This window comes from Adiantum capillus-veneris, chromosome 16 (genome assembly GCF_014529385.1).
Source record: "Adiantum capillus-veneris isolate H3 chromosome 16, ASM1452938v2, whole genome shotgun sequence".
Lineage (NCBI taxonomy): Eukaryota > Viridiplantae > Streptophyta > Polypodiopsida > Polypodiales > Pteridaceae > Adiantum > Adiantum capillus-veneris.
In genome coordinates, this window is record NC_140946.1 from 127,130,237 (window position 1) to 127,147,795 (window position 17,559).

Consider the following 17,559-nt stretch of genomic DNA (forward strand, 5'->3'; position numbering starts at 1 on the left):
TCTACAGGTGGTCTGACGCCTTCATCATAGAGCTTTTCAAGTAAATATACTATATCCTAAGCATGAGAAAGTCCAATTTAAAGTTCAATATTATGATTGTTGTGTTTACTTGTTGATGTAATGATAGGTTGCTCAAAGAGCAAATCTTGTCGGAAGGCAACCACGTGTCCCCTACCCATCCAACCGCTAAAAAGCTTCTTACTAACTTGGGCTTGGATTATCACAAAATACATGCATACCCTAATGATTGTATACTCTTTTGCAATGAGTATGCAAATTTTGAAGTGCCCCAATTGTGGATCAAACACGTATAGAGAGGACACGCAAGGAAAATTTGTCCCTGCAAAGATCCTTTGACACTTTCCTATCATTCCAAGAATAAAGAGGATGTTTAGGTACAAGTCTATAGCCACTTTGATGACATGTCATTCACATACTAGATCGATAGATGATGTGATGCGGATTCCTGCTGACTCTCGTGCATGGAAGCACATAGAGGAAATATGGCCTACATTTAAGGATGAGCCTCGATGTATCCGTTTTGGTATCGCAATAGATTGAGTAAATCCATTTGGATTATGGAGTTCTTCATGGAGCACATGACCTAATTTCTTGGTTAATTATTGTCTTCCACCATGGCTAGCTATCAAGAAGGGCCATTTGTTGTTGTCATGATTGTCCCAGAAAAGTACAAAGCAAAGAACATGGACGTCTATTTGGCACCACTTATAGAAGAGTTCCAAATCTTGTGGACATGGATTGATGTGGTTGATATGTCCCAACCAATTGGACGATGAAATGTAAATCTGCAAGGCATTCATTCTCATGTGGACCATGTGCAATTGGCCAAGATTCGGTGAGTGTTCAAGTAAGTATCTTAAAAACCCTCACGTATATGCTATTCCTGGCTATATCAATGCTTTTATTTTATTTTTATGATTTTTCCGGTTTCAGTTTCTCGAGCAATCATGCATGTCTAAAATGTGGTCCTCAACTTGACTTTCACCCTTTTGATCATTTGAGCAAGACAATTTACGAGGAGCATGGTAGATTTTTGCATGAAGGACATGAGCTATGTAGAACAAACATATGCAAATGCAACATGTATCCGCTGAAAGCGAGCAAGTGAAAAACCATATGGCTAGAGAGGGGAGATTTCAAGCCACCCGACATGAAAAGACTTTCTATTTTCCATGAACTCTCATATTCGAGTGACCTAATGATTAATCATTTACTCGATCCAATGCACATTTTTAAGAATGTGGGGAAGATCCTATGGAAAACCATCACTAGAAAATGGGAGAGCAAGGCCCAAAGAGATGACCTACAGGCTGTGGGTCGAATGCGAGGGATGTGGCCTTGACTTAAACCCAATAGAAAGTTTGCTATACCAAAAGGTTCATGGGTTTTGAGTCGTGCAGAAGAGCAACAAGTGAAGAAGACTATATCTTCATTCAAGACTCCCACTGGGTGCATGCAATGTTTGAAAACGGATTTTACTAGAGATGACAATCTTAGTGGTCTTAAGTCCCACAATTGACACAGATTTTTACAATTTATCTTACCAATTTCCATAAAGGATTGTCTAAAAAATGACAATAGAAGAACAATCTAATCAATGAGTTGGTACATTGGATCAATTCAAAAGAGATAAGAAAAGACAACCTAGATACCGCGCGCTTAAATGCTATCAAAGTAGTGTGTATGGTGGAGAAGTAATTCCCAACAAACATTATTACCATCGAAATGCATCTACTTGTATATGTGGTCGATGAAGTTGCAATTACTGGGGTAGTTCATAGCAGGTGGATGTTCTTCTTGGAGAGATTCATAAAGAGTTTAAAGGGGTTCGTTCGTCAAAAGGCTCGCCTCAAGGGTAGCATGACTGAAGGATGGCTTGTGCAAGAGTCTTGTTCTCCTCAATGAATTTTTGGGCTCAATTGATCTAGAGATGCCCCGAATGTGGACTACTGAGGTCAACATCAAGGTGACAGGGAATGAGCCGCACGAACAAGGCTTCATTAGAAAAAAGGATATCACAATGCGAGAAAAGGTTATGAGATTTGTCTTATCAACTTAGAAGTCATGCAAAAGTGTCTAGAGAGGTACGAAGGAGAAAAGCAACAATGCTTGATAGATTGCTTCCAGTTTAAGGGTAATCATGTTCCTAGAATTCTTCCTTTTCCAGATCATCTTAAAAAATTGTCTAATTTTCCTACTCCGCGGTGGCTAGATGCGACAATCTCGGAGGCAAAGAGGAACGGAATGTTGATTACTGAATAAGAAGAGGAGATTTCAAGGGGCTGTGATTGTCATGTAAATATTTTCACAATTTCCTTTTGCAGATCCACATGATCGCACTACTTTAGTGACTATAATTTCATTACAATTTTGTGGCTACAGTATCACAAATATGGAGCTTTGTGGTTGCATGGGAGACACTTTAGGGTGCAACGGATAGATGAACAAAGGGTCACCTTTGACAGTGGGGTTAGGGTAAGCTTCGTCCAAGAAAGTAGGAGTAGTGTCAGGGATAAGAACACAGAGACGAGACAGAGACTAGCCAACTTGAATATTTTGGCTACATCCAAGACATCTTGAAGATTAGATATAGAAAGTTTGATATTTTTATCTATGATATCAAGTCGTTCAAAGTTATTACTAGCGGACCGAATGAAAATGTGTGCAAAGATAAGAGTGGATTGATTCAAATGAACTCTAGGCGGGTATGGACAGATTTGCAGGATACATTTGTACTTCCATAGCATTGTGAACAAGTTGTGTTCACAATAGATCCACTATGGAAAGAAAATGATAAAAACGATATGTTTAAACCGTGCTGGCTCTATGTTGTTCAAGTTGCTCCATGAAGTGAGCAAGTGTGTGAAGGATTGGAGGTTAGTGGTAAGCAGATGTATGAACCTAGAGATGAACAAAGTACACGACCGACGAATGATGTAAGTGCATATTTTGAGCTAGAGGTCAGTGGGGAGCAGATGATTGAACCTAGAGATGAGCTTTCAAATATGCTGGTTGATGCAGAGAGCGATGAAGAAGTAGAGTTTGATGACAAAGATACAAAAGTACAGATTGCAATAGATATGTTTGGTGCATCAGATCTCATAGAGGATGAGAGATTGACTACTGGTTTTTGCTAGGAATTATTTTGTAAAAATCTTTTAATTAGTCTAGAATACTGGATAGATATAATGAGTTGTGTTGCAGCTTCATTTTTTTGTTATTTGCATTGCTTAGGATTTTTTTTTGGGAACTAATGTACTGTATCTGTGTTATTTATGTATATGTAGCCATGGATGATGGCGACAATATATACTCTCCTAGTTTTAGGTTTAGTGTCACTCGGGCCGGCATGTCACTTGAGCAGATGGGCTTCTTTTTGTCACAGTTCACACTAGAGCAGGTTGCTTATGCATAGAACCTTTGGGGAGCTGGTCCCTCTAGACCTACTACAGTCACCCCTATGTCTAGGACTAGTGTGCCTCCTACATTGATTGGCCCTACACCTTAGTCGAGTGTGCCAGTTACACCAACAACTGGTTCTTCTTCAAGACAAGGTAGGCGTCGTTCTAGAGGTGGTAGTTGTTGTGGTAGTGGTTCTACTAATGCATCTACACCACCAAGAGAGCGTTCACCACTCTCTTTAGTAGATAGTTCACCGATTAGCACACCACATACACCTTGGGATCACACGAGCATGATCCTAGCAAGGTGTTTAAGACCAAGGATGGGCTATAGTGGTAGATAGAGTTGGAAAGGCCATGCGACAGTAGCTTTGTACAGTTCAGTCTGGCCACTTTGTGATGGCGATTTGGGATTATCAGGATGATGAAAGAAAGAATTACATCATTGAGGAGATTCACAGAGAGTACATACCGACAAAGGGATATGATCCAGTCTCAAATGATTGGATCTTGAGCGTTGTCGTGCTGTGACACGTACATAGTGGGAACGAATGCTACAAGATCTATCTTGTAACTTTTTAGATACATAAATATATTTCCTATAATGAACATATGCATATCTAAGTATAATAATAAGCTTTCTATCTCATCCTATTATTTATCTCAAGGGTAGCATATTCTTACTTTACCGTCAGAACATACTATGGGAAAAGTGTCTATAGCTACGCCTCTTTAACTTGGAGCAAAATTGATTCTTTCTTTCTACTATCTCATTATTATCTCACACCCTACCTCGATTCTATATCTAGGGTAACTTCCAATATATATATATATATTCTATGTGTTTTTCATATTTTTCTTATATTTCTTTTTAAATAGCTACACTAGGAAGGAATCAAATCCTAGTGGGACACTGGGTGGCATGATTATTAAAGATACACCTATTTTAATGCATTATTGCAAGCATGATTACAAAACTTTGTCAAGGAGCAATGTCATGCTTTCATATTGCATGAGGTGTCCATTGGAATCAAATAAAAGACTAAGCTAAGGGGACCACAAGAAGACTTTTGCTGCCAGTACCCTATTTTGGTGATTTTTTTACACAAGGTTCCAATCCGAATTGAAAAAAGTATATAAAATGGGAGTCATAGCTTATGAGCTGACTTCTCTATCCATAATTTTACTTTTTTTATTTGAATCCACGGTTAAGGAGATATGATCAAAATACTGGACCCCAGTTTGCCTACATCATGCAGGGACAACCCATTTTAAACTTTTCCAGTTTCTGTTCACACTGGCTCTTCTCTTCTTGTGTAAAGCCTTGGGGGTTCCCTTCACCTATAAAAGGGGACCTCTTCTTCCTTGAAAACCATTCAAGCCATTCATGAGATGAATTCATGAAGGAGTGAGAGTAGTAATACCTAATTGTACTTAGCATAAACATAAGCCTAAGCCTACACTTACTCCTAGAGGAACACTAGACAATTTTGTAAGATATCCTTGTAATATAAGATCTAATCAAATAAGGACTTCAACTTGGTGCATCAATCAAGGCTTGAAGTCTTCCATCTTCTTCTCTCTCCATAAAAAATGTTGAATAACTCCCGAAGGGTTGTCATGTAAGATGTGTTCTACTTTGATATTTTGTTAATTTCTTGTTGTTTTCTTTTTCATTCCTAATCCAACATATATCTCTAATTTCATCTCCTTCTCTAACCAAACCTATCTCTCTCACTCTAAAAATTCATTCTCTCTATAAATTCTAGATTCTCCTTGCTACAGGTACATCTCTCCCCGCAATATCCTTATTGCCTAGGGGAAGAAAAGGGATTGGGAGGGAAATTTCTCATCTCTTCACATCTACATTTCTCACATACCATCCTAGATGAATAATCCAAGTGATGTAAATTTTTATCGCTTTCACTCTATGCGATCTATTAGAATTAATATATGGATTAGCCATAAAATACACTGTCAACAACGTATAGTGTTTCTCTTTGGCCCAGAAAGGCTCAATGAAATACTTCTTTCACCGGATCCCATCATACTACCCCTTATACACAATAAATTTTCTTTTGATGTAAGTGTAGTTATCTTGCTACGAACCAAGAGGATTTGTACACTCAATTAATCCCAATCACTAGATAAAACATATATATTATGGTAAGCACAAAACTATAATTCCAAAGAACAATTTGCAGCTTGTTTTTCGGCAAAGATTGAATGCCATTAACTCATCCAATTAACCCTTTCATATTACCACCATGATATGATATGACCATAACCTTGATGTTTTCATCTTTGTGTTGTTTTTATATTCTCTTTTGTTCTTTCTTTGTGTGTGTGACTGCAAGAGAGAAAGAGTGGGGCTTCTTTGCAAACCCTAGACTTCATGGAATCTATGGTTTAACTCCTTCATGTGAGTGCACAAATGTGGTGAGCGTGCACAGAGAGTGCGAAGGGGAGAGAGGGAGAGAGAGAGCACGACATAGGATGTGGGGTGGAGCTCCCAAATCTCACTGTGTGAGCATCATGTGAGAATGTGAGTGAGAGCTCCTTATTCTTTTGTATGTATAAAGAATAAGGAGATAAATGTGGGCAACCGGACACTGGCCGATGGACACGGACAAAGCACGATGAGGCACACCGCCTTTACCTAACATTCTCCCACTAAAGGCTGTGTGCCAATAAGTGGGAAGAAGACTAGCCTACAACTAGTATATACAAGAGGTGAGAGAAGACGACTCTCAACCTATGCCCACTGGCTCACTCTGTAACCGCTCTAGTGTAGATGCAACATTCATACCACTAGTGCTAGAGATACGATGACACTCCTGATGCAAGTATCGAGTGACAACCTGTATGGCTCCACAATGCACAATGCCAGTGTCAGTCATTGCACAACTAACGACTCCCACTGCAAATACACTAACCGCATAAGCAAGATCAGGTCTCGAGACCAAAAGGTCAGACATGAGAGACCGGAAAGCCGACAAAACAGGCACTATGTGTGATATGCATCCTCATCAAGAACCACCTGACTATGCATCACCACGTCAGCATTGTCTGGCAAAGGCATATCTGCTAAGAATGACTGCAAAATCAAAAAATCAGCACCACTACAATCACACACAGCATTCTGAAGGACACTGTCACCCTCAAACATATCAGATGCATCATAGAACAATGCATTGGTCTCTGGCTCAATTGATGTCACCTCAACCGATGAGACTGACAAAGTTGTGCATGCCTAGAGATACCACTATCTACGTGAACGTCACCACAAGACAAATGCACAACTTGCTCTCCATGCAGAACATCTGTAAAAGAGACACGCCTCGTCTCTCGCTCCAAACATGGCTGCAAAAACACAGAGGCTACACCGCCTCGTGTGTCAGAAATATGCAAAGGGTATACCACACCACTCCTAGCACCTCTGGCTATCACCAGTGATCCCCTATGCATCTAAAATGGCCGCTCTCCAAGCAGTACACAATATCCACTACTCTGCAAACTGACGCACTGAAATGAGACTCTGGGTGAGTCCTGGTACATAACGTACATCTCGTAGCGTAAGCAATGCACCGCTAGGGAAGGACATGCATACATCTCCAACACCCTCTATGTCATATGCTGAGCCATGAACAAAGTGCACATAACCAAGTCTCCCACTAGAGAAAGAGCAAAACAAATGACGACATGGCGTCAGGTGAAAAATTGTATGCTCGTCTAGTAGAAAACGCGTAGACAATGTGCTATTCCAAGACACAAAATAGTATGAAGGCAAGCTAGAGTCAAAAGTGACATGCCCGTCACATGCATATTTAGCATCTGTCACACTAGAACCATGCATCTGCCTCTTTTTCTGCCATACGCCTGAAGCAACGACACCTAATATGTCCCTTGTGGCCACAATACCAACATTTTAGTCGCCGTGAACGAAAATTGCCTCTCATGGCCATGCCAAACAATGGCATATAATACTCGAGATCACATAACTCTCCCACTTGAGAGAAAACCACTATCTCAAGCAGACAAAGTGAGCAAACTGTTAAGCTCACAAGCCTCTACAATAGGCAAACAAATTTAACAAAATTTTGGTAGAGTCTCCCGTGTAACTAGAGCAAAAACTCACTATAAACCGCAAATGGAGACAACACAAAATGCGCAAATGGCCAAATCTGGGAATGTAGTCGTCCGAAATCACCTACAAAGTCATACAAAGAGCAAGCACGCTCTACTTGGAGTACCACTCAACGGAATATTGACAAAACCTGTCAACCTGTTTGCATAAACAAGCTTCAATGGATGCGAATAAACAAGTGCTCAACTATGAGCATCAACCATGCATCCAAAATACTTAGCCATGATGCCTCCACATCTCCACATCTATTCCCACATAGACCATACATCAGCACAAAACTATGTGCTGAGAAACTGCATACGTATGTGCCTTAGTCCAAGAACCACATCCCAAATCAACACTTGTATTCACAATTGCAAGTTAAATCAGCATCCAATGGACTCCACAATGTGACGTACATATCCCCATACGCAATCTACACAATGATTTGCACTATACAAGCCCTTAACTGTCAAATCTTGTGTCTAAAAAAAAATTCAGAGATCATAATTTCAAAATTTTGATATCACCATTGCGTCTGGAATGTCGACAAACCTTGGGGTAGACCCCTAGATCATATAGATTTGAGTCCGAGTGTGCAAGATATGCCAAAAAACACTATTTTCGGTCCAAAAATGTTGCAAAAACTTGCTGCTATGTAAAAGTTATGCAAAAAACACAGTTTTTAGAGCTCAAAAAATGACCTTCAGAAATAAAAATTTGCATTCTTCCTACAAATATGATTGCAAAAAAGCATACACACTTGCAATACACTCTTCCCTCAAGCTTGGGAATGTCCCTCAAGCTTCCATGAGCACAAATCTGGTGGTTGCTTACAGATCTCAAGCTTCCACTGAAAGCAAGCTCACCATAGCCGAAAGCTCACTTCTCTCTAGCACTCCATCTGTTGCAAAGCCAAAGCTCTAATACCAATCGTGAGTGCTGTTAAGTATGAAGCCTGATTTACCCTTGTAATTTTCTGTGGTAAAACTGCACATTTGTAAGGCCCCCATTATGAGGAGAAGCCATCGTGCGTGAAGGAAAATCACTCACCAGAAACCAAAATTTTCACGGCCAAGAATCAGGGGCAACTTTAGGGGCCTCGGGGGCGGAAGCCCCCGAGACTTTTTTTTCCCTCGCCGGAATATTATGGCCGGACGGCGGCCAGAAAGTGGTCGGAAAACAACCGTTGGTTGGCCGGTGGCCGGTAGTCAATAGCCGGTGGCCGGTGGTCGGAAGTCAATGGCCGGTGGCCGAATTCAAAAGCGGACTTGTCTTCTCAAGGGCGGCCACACATGGGCGGATTGAAGGGTCCGATTTGGACTTATCTACACAAGGGCGGCTACACATGGCTGCTTCTTATAAGAGAGGGCAGCCCTTTTGGCCTATAAAAGGAGGCCATTTCTACACACATTTCATAGTGTGAAGTTGATGCAACAAGGTGAGTGTGAGGTGGTGAGAGTGAAGCAAGGCGGGAGCTCTATTAAGGGTTTAATCCCTTTGTAAACTACTTCTTCTTTTGAAGTGCTAAAGCCATTGAGTGGCTGCTTTCCCGTGGACGTACCCCACATTGGGTGAACCACGTATATCGTGTGTACTCTCTCTCTCTCTCTACTCTATAATCTCGTGTATGTAAATCTGTCTCTCTCCATTAAGTAATCTACTCAAATATCTATTTAGCTATGTCTTATTTCCTAACAACTGGTATCAGAGCAAGGTTTGATCGTAGCTAAATTATCTCAAGGAAAGGATTCCTTGAATTGAGTGGGAGTTATGGCGGAGGAAGGGAAGCTCAAGATTGAGAAGTTTAACGGCAAATACTACCAACATTGGAAGATGCAGATTGAAGACTATCTCTACCAAAAGGACCTCTATTTGCCACTAGGCGGTCTTGCGAAGAAGCCCGCAACAATGGCAGATGAAGCATGGACTGTCCTTGATCGAAAGGCACTTGGAACAATCCGGTTAAGCTTGGCGTCAACGGTGGCCTTCAATGTTTCGGAGATGAAGACCACGGAGGACTTGATGAAGTCACTTGATGACTTCTACGAGAAACCATCGGCATCCAATAAGGTATTTCTTATGAAGCGCTTGTTCAATCTAAAGATGGCAGAGAATGGTTCAGTTGCAGAACACCTAAATGACTTTAACACAAACATAAGTCAACTTCGTTCGGTGAAAATCAATTTCGATGACGAAGTGCGAGCTCTCCTTATACTATCATCTCTACCGGATAGTTGGGACAGCCTTGTGATGGCTGTAAGTAATTCTATTTCTGGCACAAATACTCTTAAGTTTGATGATGTTGTGAGTGTTCCACTAAGCGAGGAAATACGAAGGAGAAGCACAGGAGAATCATCAAGTGCTGCATTGTCAGTGGAAACAAGAGGAAGGTCTAAGGAGAGGTTCAAAAACCAAAAGGGTCGTGATCGCTCAAGGCGGAGCAAGTCATGCACAAAGTCAATTCTTGAATGTTGGAACTGCGGCAAGAAGGGCCACATCAAGAAGGATTGCTGGTCCAAGAAGAAGAAGGAGGCAGAGTCTCAAGACAACAAGCCAACATCGGAGGCCAATGTGCAGGTGAGGTAGAGCAAGATGCTCTAATTCTCTCATTAGACAATGTGTCTAATTCTTGGATAGTAGATTCCGGGGCTTCATTCCATGCGACGTGACACAAGCAAAATTTCCAAGATTACACCAAAGGTAATTTTGGGTATGTATACTTGGGAGATGATGAAGCTTGTGAGATTGTCGGCAAAGGTACTGTTTTTGTCAAAACTGCTAACGGAAATGAATGGAAGCTTAAAGATGTTAGGCATGTTCCTTCTCTTCGCAAAAATTTGATCTCTACAGGACAATTGGATGATGAAGGTCACAACATTGCATTCGGAAACAAAAGGTGGAAGATCTCAAAGGGATGTTTGCTGGTTGCCAAGGGAGAAAAGGTTGGTACACTTTACTTGTGTACTATTAGCACGCAACCTTCAGCTTGTGCAACAATTACAGAAGTTGGCAGTGCGGTGTGGCACTACCGACTTGGGCATATGAGTGCCAAAGGAATGCAAATCCTTCAAACAAAGAAGCTTCTACCAGGTTTGAAAGAAGTGGACTTAGAGTTCTGTGAAGATTGTGTTTATGGTAAACAAAAGAGGGTAAAATTTCAAAAATTAGGAAATGAAAGAAAAAATAAAAAACTTGACTTGGTTCATTCTGATGTTTGGGGTCCTGCAAGTATACCATCAATTGGTGGCTCATTGTACTATGTAACATTCATAGACGATGCGACTAGAAAAACATGGGTTTATGTCATGAAGAATAAATCCGATGTATTTTCCATATTTCAAAGGTGGAAAGCCTTTGTGGAGAATGAAACAGGTACCAAGGTTAAATGCCTCAGATCTGACAATGGAGGCGAATATTGCAGCCAAGCTTTTGAAAGCTTTTGTGCTAGCAATGGCATTCGGAGGCAAAGGACAACCCCAAGGACACCTCAACAAAATGGGATTTTGGAAAGGATAAACAGGACAGTTATGGAGCGAGCACGAAGGATGCGGCTACATGCAGGCCTACCGCTTGAGCTTTGGGTGGAAGCTATAAGTACGTCTGTGTACTTAATCAATCGGTTACCCTCAACGGCATTGGATGGGGGAGTTCCAGAAGAGGCATGGACAGGTAAACCGGTGAATTATGCATTTCTCAAAGTGTTTGGGTGTGAGGCTTTCATGGACATAGATAGAAGCCTAAGATCAAAGCAAGCTAGATGCAAAGTCCAAAAAGTGTTTCTTCATTGGCTATGGAGAAGGTGACTTTGGGTATCGCCTATGGAATCCTGAAGATGGTAAAATTTTAAGGAGTAGGGATGTAATTTTTAACGAACAAAATATGTACAAAGATTACTTGGAAAGAAAACAAACAAAAGAAACAAGTGATGAGTACATGGAGCTTGAGGACGGTGAAGACTCAAGGACTGCAAACGGTGACAATGTGAAACAACGTCAACCAAATGAGGAGCCTCAACCTATTCCCTGAAGATCTACAAGAGCAAGTAGACCTCCAGAAAGGTTTGTTCCTTCCTTCAACCATCTCTTGATCTCAGATTCTGGAGAGCCGGAATCATACGAAGAAGCTATGCAACATGAATCCAAAGAAGAATGGACGAAGAGCATGCAAGTGGAGATGGACTCACTATATCGCAACCAAACAGGGGAGTTGGTTGAGTTGCCTAAAGGTAAGCGGGCACTTCAAAACAAATGGGTGTACAAGCTGAAGGAAGAAGAAGGTGGGAAGAAAAGGTACAAGTCTAGGCTTGTGGTAAAAGGGTTTTCTCAAAAGAAAGGTATGACTTCAATGAAATATTTTCTCCTGTTGTAGAAATGAACTCAATTAGGCTTGTCTTAAGCCTTGTGGCTGCTCATGATCTAAATCTCGAGCAAATGGATGTAAATACGGCATTCCCTCACGGTGACTTAGAGGAGGAAATCTACATGCTTCAACCAAAGGGGTATGAAGTAAAAGGTAAGGAGAAAATGGTTTGCAGATTAAAGAAGAGCTTGTATGGTTTAAAGCAAGCATGAAGACAATGGTACTTGAAGTTTGATCGATGGATGTTGGATCATGGATTCACAAGATGCAACTCGGATCACTGCGTCTACACGAAGAATTTGGGAGATGGGAAATTCATCATCCTAATGTTGTATGTTGATGACATGTTGATTGCAAGTGCTAACATGCAGAACATCAAAGGCCTAAAAGAGGAGCTGTCTAAATCTTTTTCAATGAAAGATTTAGGTGCTGCAAAGAGGATACTTGGTATGAAAATATCAAGGGACAGTATGAAGAAGACAATAAAGCTATCTCAAGAAGATTACATCAAGAAGGTACTAGAAAGGTTTGCAATGCAAAATGCAAAACCAGTTTCTGCACCTTTGGCTGGTCATTTTAAACTAACGAAGGATATGTGTCCAAAGACACAAGAGGAGATAGACTATATGTCTAAAGTTCCATATGCTGGAGCGGTAGGTTCTCTAATGTATGCTATGGTCTGGACAAGGCCATACATTGCACATGCAGTGGGAGTTGTGAGTAGGTTCATGGACAAACCAGGTAAAAAGCATTGGCAAGCTGTGAAGTGGATACCTAGGTATCTAAAAGGGACAACAACAAATGTTTTGTATTTTGGAGGAATTGATATTTTTCTAGAAGGGTATGTTGATGGAGATATGGCAGGTGACAAAGATACTCGAAGGAGCACTACTGGCTATGTGTTCACGGTTGGAGGCACAACAGTAAGCTGGGCTTCAAAGCTGCAGAAAGTGGTTTCACTTTCTACCACGAAAGCAGAGTATGTAGCACTGACGGAGGCAAGCAAAGAAATTATGTGGCTTCACAGATTCTTAGAAGAGCTTGGATTCAAACAAGACAATTGTGTCTTGTACAATGATAGCCAAAGCGCTATCCATCTTGCGAAGAAATCAGCCTTTCATTCAAGGACAAAGCACATTGAGGTGAGATATCACTCCATACGCACTCTTTTGGAAGAGGGACAACTAAAGCTAGAAAAGGTGCATACAAGTGAAAATTCTGCAGACATGTTTACAAAGGTGGTCAACAAGGAGAAGTTGAGCTTTTGCTCATCTTCAATCGACATTCAAGGATAAGAAGCCAGAATGGAAAGCAGTCACAGTTTTGGTTTGGAGATCAGTCTCCAAGTGGGAGATTGTTAAGTATGGAGCCTGATTTACCCTTGTAATTTTCTGTGGTAAAAGCGCACATTTGTAAGGCCCCCATTATGAGGAGAAGCCCTCATGCATGAAGGAAAATCACTCACCAGAAACCAAAATTTTCACGGCCAAGAATCAGGGGCAACTTTAGGGGCCTCGGGGGTGGAAGCCCTTGAGACTTTTTTTTCCCCTCGCCGGAATATTATGGCCGGATGGCGGCTGGAAAGTGGTCGGAAAACAACCGTAGATTGGCCGGTGGTTGGAAGTCAATGGCCGGTGGCCGAATTCAAAAGCGGACTTGTCTTCTCAAGGGCGGCCACACATGGGCGGATTGAAGGGTCCGATTTGGACTTATCTACACAAGGGCGGCTACACATGGCTGCTTCTCATAAGAGAGGGCAACCCTTTTGGCCTATAAAAGGAGGCCATTTCTACACAAATTTCATTATGTGAAGTTGATGCAACAAGGTGAGTGTGAGGTGGTGAGAGTGAAGCAAGGCGAGAGCTCTATTAAGGGTTTAATACCTTTGTAAACTACTTCTTCTTTTGAAGTGCTAAAGCCATTGAGTGGCTGCTTTCCCGTGGACGTACCCCACATTGGGTGAACCACGTATATCGTGTGTACTCTCTCTCTCTCTCTCTATCTATAATCTCGTGTATGTAAATCTGTCTCTCTCCATTAAGTAATCTACTCAAAGATCTATTTAGCTACGTCTTATTTCCCAACAAGTGCACGAATGTGGTACGCATGTGTAGAGAGTGCAAAGGAGAGAGAGGGAGAGAGAGATCAAGACACAGGATGTGGGGTGGAGCTTCCAAATCTCACTCTTTGAGCATCATGTGAGAATGTGAGTGAGAGAGCTCTTTATTCTTTTGTATGTATAAACAATAAGGAGATAAATGTGGGTAGGCGGACATTGGCCGATGGACACGGGCAAAGCACGGTGAGGTACACCGCCTTTACCTAACACTTCATATAGTTTTTTGGAGTTCTCTCACAAACTCTCACAGCCAAAATCTCGGTGCTTTCCTGGCAAGACCGCAAACTTTTTGACAGCGTGGCAATTGCCACAATGTCACACCGTCGGTGAGAGGCAAGAGATAGGTACAAGGCTAGCAGTCCAAAGTCAGCATGGTTGGATGCAGAGGAGTGGGCAGGGATTGCACGAGAGACACAAGACAATCCTCAGAGATTTCAAGAGCAGAGAGATGCAGCTAGAGCACGTTTGGAGTCTGCTAGAGCATCACATCATGGGAGTAGGGGCTACAACACACTTTTGCATTAGTTTGTAAGTATTATACGTATGCTTTAGATTGTCAAATATGTAATGGACTTGTGGCCCTTTTGACCCAGCTGTCTGCAGGGGGAGGGAGAGACCGTCGATTGAGAGACATCACCATGAGAGTGACATACTCCATATATGTGTTTTTCTATAGATGTGGTCTTCTTGATACAGCTATACTCATTCATTGTATACATATACAATTTGATGTTTATATTTATGGTTTTGCATTCCTTTTATGATTATGATTATGGTATGACAATCACGTTATGGTTATGGTTTTGCAATTATGGTATAGCAATCATGTTATGGTTATGGTATGGCAAGTAAGTTATGGTTATGGTTTTGCAAATATGGTTTGGCAATCAGGTTATGGTTATGGTTTTGCAATGATGATATGGAAATCCCGCTATGGTTATGGTATGACAAGCAGGTTATGGTTATGGTTTTGCAAATATAGTTTGGTAATTAGGTTATGGTTACGGTTTTGCAATGATGGTATGGAAATCATGTTATGGTTATGGTATGACAAACATGTTATGGTTATGGTTTTGCAAATACAGTTTGGCAATCACGTTATGGTTATGGTATAGCAATTATGGTACATCAATCATGTCATGGTTATGGTATGGAAAACAAGCAGGTTATGGTTATGCTTTTGCAAATATGGCTTGGCTCAAGTTATCGTTATAGTATGGTAATCATGTTATGGTTATGGTATGGCAGACATGTTATGTTTATGGTTTTGAAAATATGGTTTGGAAATCACGTTATGGTTATACTTGCGATTTTCAAGTCATGTCCTAGTTATAGTTAGAAAATCTTCATGTCACGTTATGGTTATGCTTCTGGAAACTTGTCATGTTTATGCTTTTATTTTGTGATTTGTTATGCTTATAATTTTGCTATTCTATACTGAATGTACCTCTCACTCTTCGACGTCAAAATGTAGGTGGAGTGCAGTTGCTTTTGCACTCTTCGTTTGGGAGAAGAGGGCTGGTTCCTGGTGCTACAAGACATGTAACATCATTTCCCAGCCCTCTCTGCCCAAAATTTTTTGGGGCAGGTTTTGGCGCCGGTACAAGTATCAAAATAGGCACCAGTACGCACTTAGAAATACACGCTGGTATGCACCCTGAAACTAGCATCAATATGCGCGTTGTTATATGTGTTGGAATGCTATTTGTCTTTTCGATGCATATTTTAGCGGCTCTACTGACGCTCATTTCATTGCTTGTTCCCATGGTAAGAATACCAATGCGTATATCGATGATGCAATATCGGTGTTGATATCGATGATTATACTAGGGCTTTTTATTCTTAAAACAAACTCACTCGTCCTCAGTACACGCGTCAATATTTGCGCGACGTATTGTAGCGTCTCTTCAAATTTTGTTGTCTCTCAATGTTTTCAAGTCAAGTTAATTATCGTTGATTAATTTGTTATTGTTTTTGAAAGTTCAGATCTTTTTACAATGTTCAATTAGGTGGTAGGATCAAGATGTCCTGTCATCTCAAAATTTGTATACATGTAAGCATCGATATATGGATTAGTATATATGATGATGCAACATCGATATCATTGTCCATATAGGCGTCAATATCTCCGTTGATGCATGTAAATAAAGATGCACATATTGACGCTAAAAAATGATTCTTTGTTGAGTTTGTCAATGGATCCATTACAATGGAGAGGACATATTTTGGCAAGAAGATAATTTGACTACTAGAAAATTATACTATGTAAAGGTAATGGATTTAGCATCTAGCAATTAGTTTTTTCTACTATGTTAAGGTAGTGGATTTAGCATCTAACAATTCTAATATCGGCAATATCCCTTTTTATGTGTTCTTAAAACTTATGCTTTATCGCATTTGTCAATATAGACATTACAATGGAGAGGGTGTATATCACAAAGAAGATCAATATGCCTACTAGAAAATTATACTATGTAAATGTAATGGATTTAGCATCTAGCAATTAGTTCTTTAAGGGTTTTTTGGATATATCTTTAAAGCTAATGGTCTTTCTTTACTTTATGGACAATACTACAGACTTTTGCACTAAAAAAAAAAAAAAACTCCTCCGATAGAATTATGGGAATTAGAATCAGATGGGAAGGGCATCCCTTCACCATTATGAATGTGTACGGACCTTGTAATGCAAAAGATAGAGTTAAACTATGGATGCATCTTAGAGATACTCCTATAGAAGGAGAGTGGTTGTAAGTTGACGACTTTAATATGGTGGAAAAGAGCAAGGACAGAATATAATCCTCTGGTATGCTGGTCAGATCGGAAAGGACTAAATGGCAAAGTTTGTGCGAAAAGTGGGGGATGATCGACTTATGGAACGTTGGCCCATGGAACAGCACGCCATGTTTCACCTACACAAGTCTCCAGTATGCCTGCACTACCTCCAGGCTGGACAAATGCTACTGCTCACACCAAGCTGACTGGATATCATCGATGCTAGAGATGAAGGTAGTCCCAACAAAAAGCCTTTCAGATCACATACCCCTGTACATACATTTTAAGAAGAATAAAGAGGAGGACTAGACCCCAGGAGGTAGGAAAAAGCTGCTAGTTACAGGGGCACACCTATTCAAAGATCCCGTTTTCAGGAATTTAACCAAGAAAGCACTGGGTAAACTCAGAAAAGATGTCGATCTCAACAAACACAATGTGTGGGACCTATTTGCTCAAAGTATTCAGAAAGTAATCAAAACCTTGGGCCCCCAAATCTAGGGAGGCACACCTTCTTCATATGACAGTTGAGGTACAACGGCTTACCTCCAAAAAAGCCAATGGGCTTGCTACTACTGAGGAAGAGCACAAGCAATGGCTTGAAGTCAAAGCTTGCCTGGCTAACGAGCAATTGGAAGATATCAGAAAGGCAAGGATTCTCTCCAGGGAAACTTCCTTACAACCAAAAGCCTCTAATAAAGCTCATTTTTTTAGGGCTTTGAAAATCAAGAAGAGTGTGGGCCATGTCCACTCGCTCTATG

The 17,559-nt window shown here is 40.8% G+C and overlaps 1 pseudogene; it reads right to left on the reverse strand.

Moving 5' to 3' along the window:
* Positions 1-6,429: 6,429 nt before the first annotated feature.
* LOC147439837 (uncharacterized) overlaps positions 6,430-17,559 on the reverse strand; it is a 59,257-nt pseudogene continuing 48,127 nt past the window's right edge.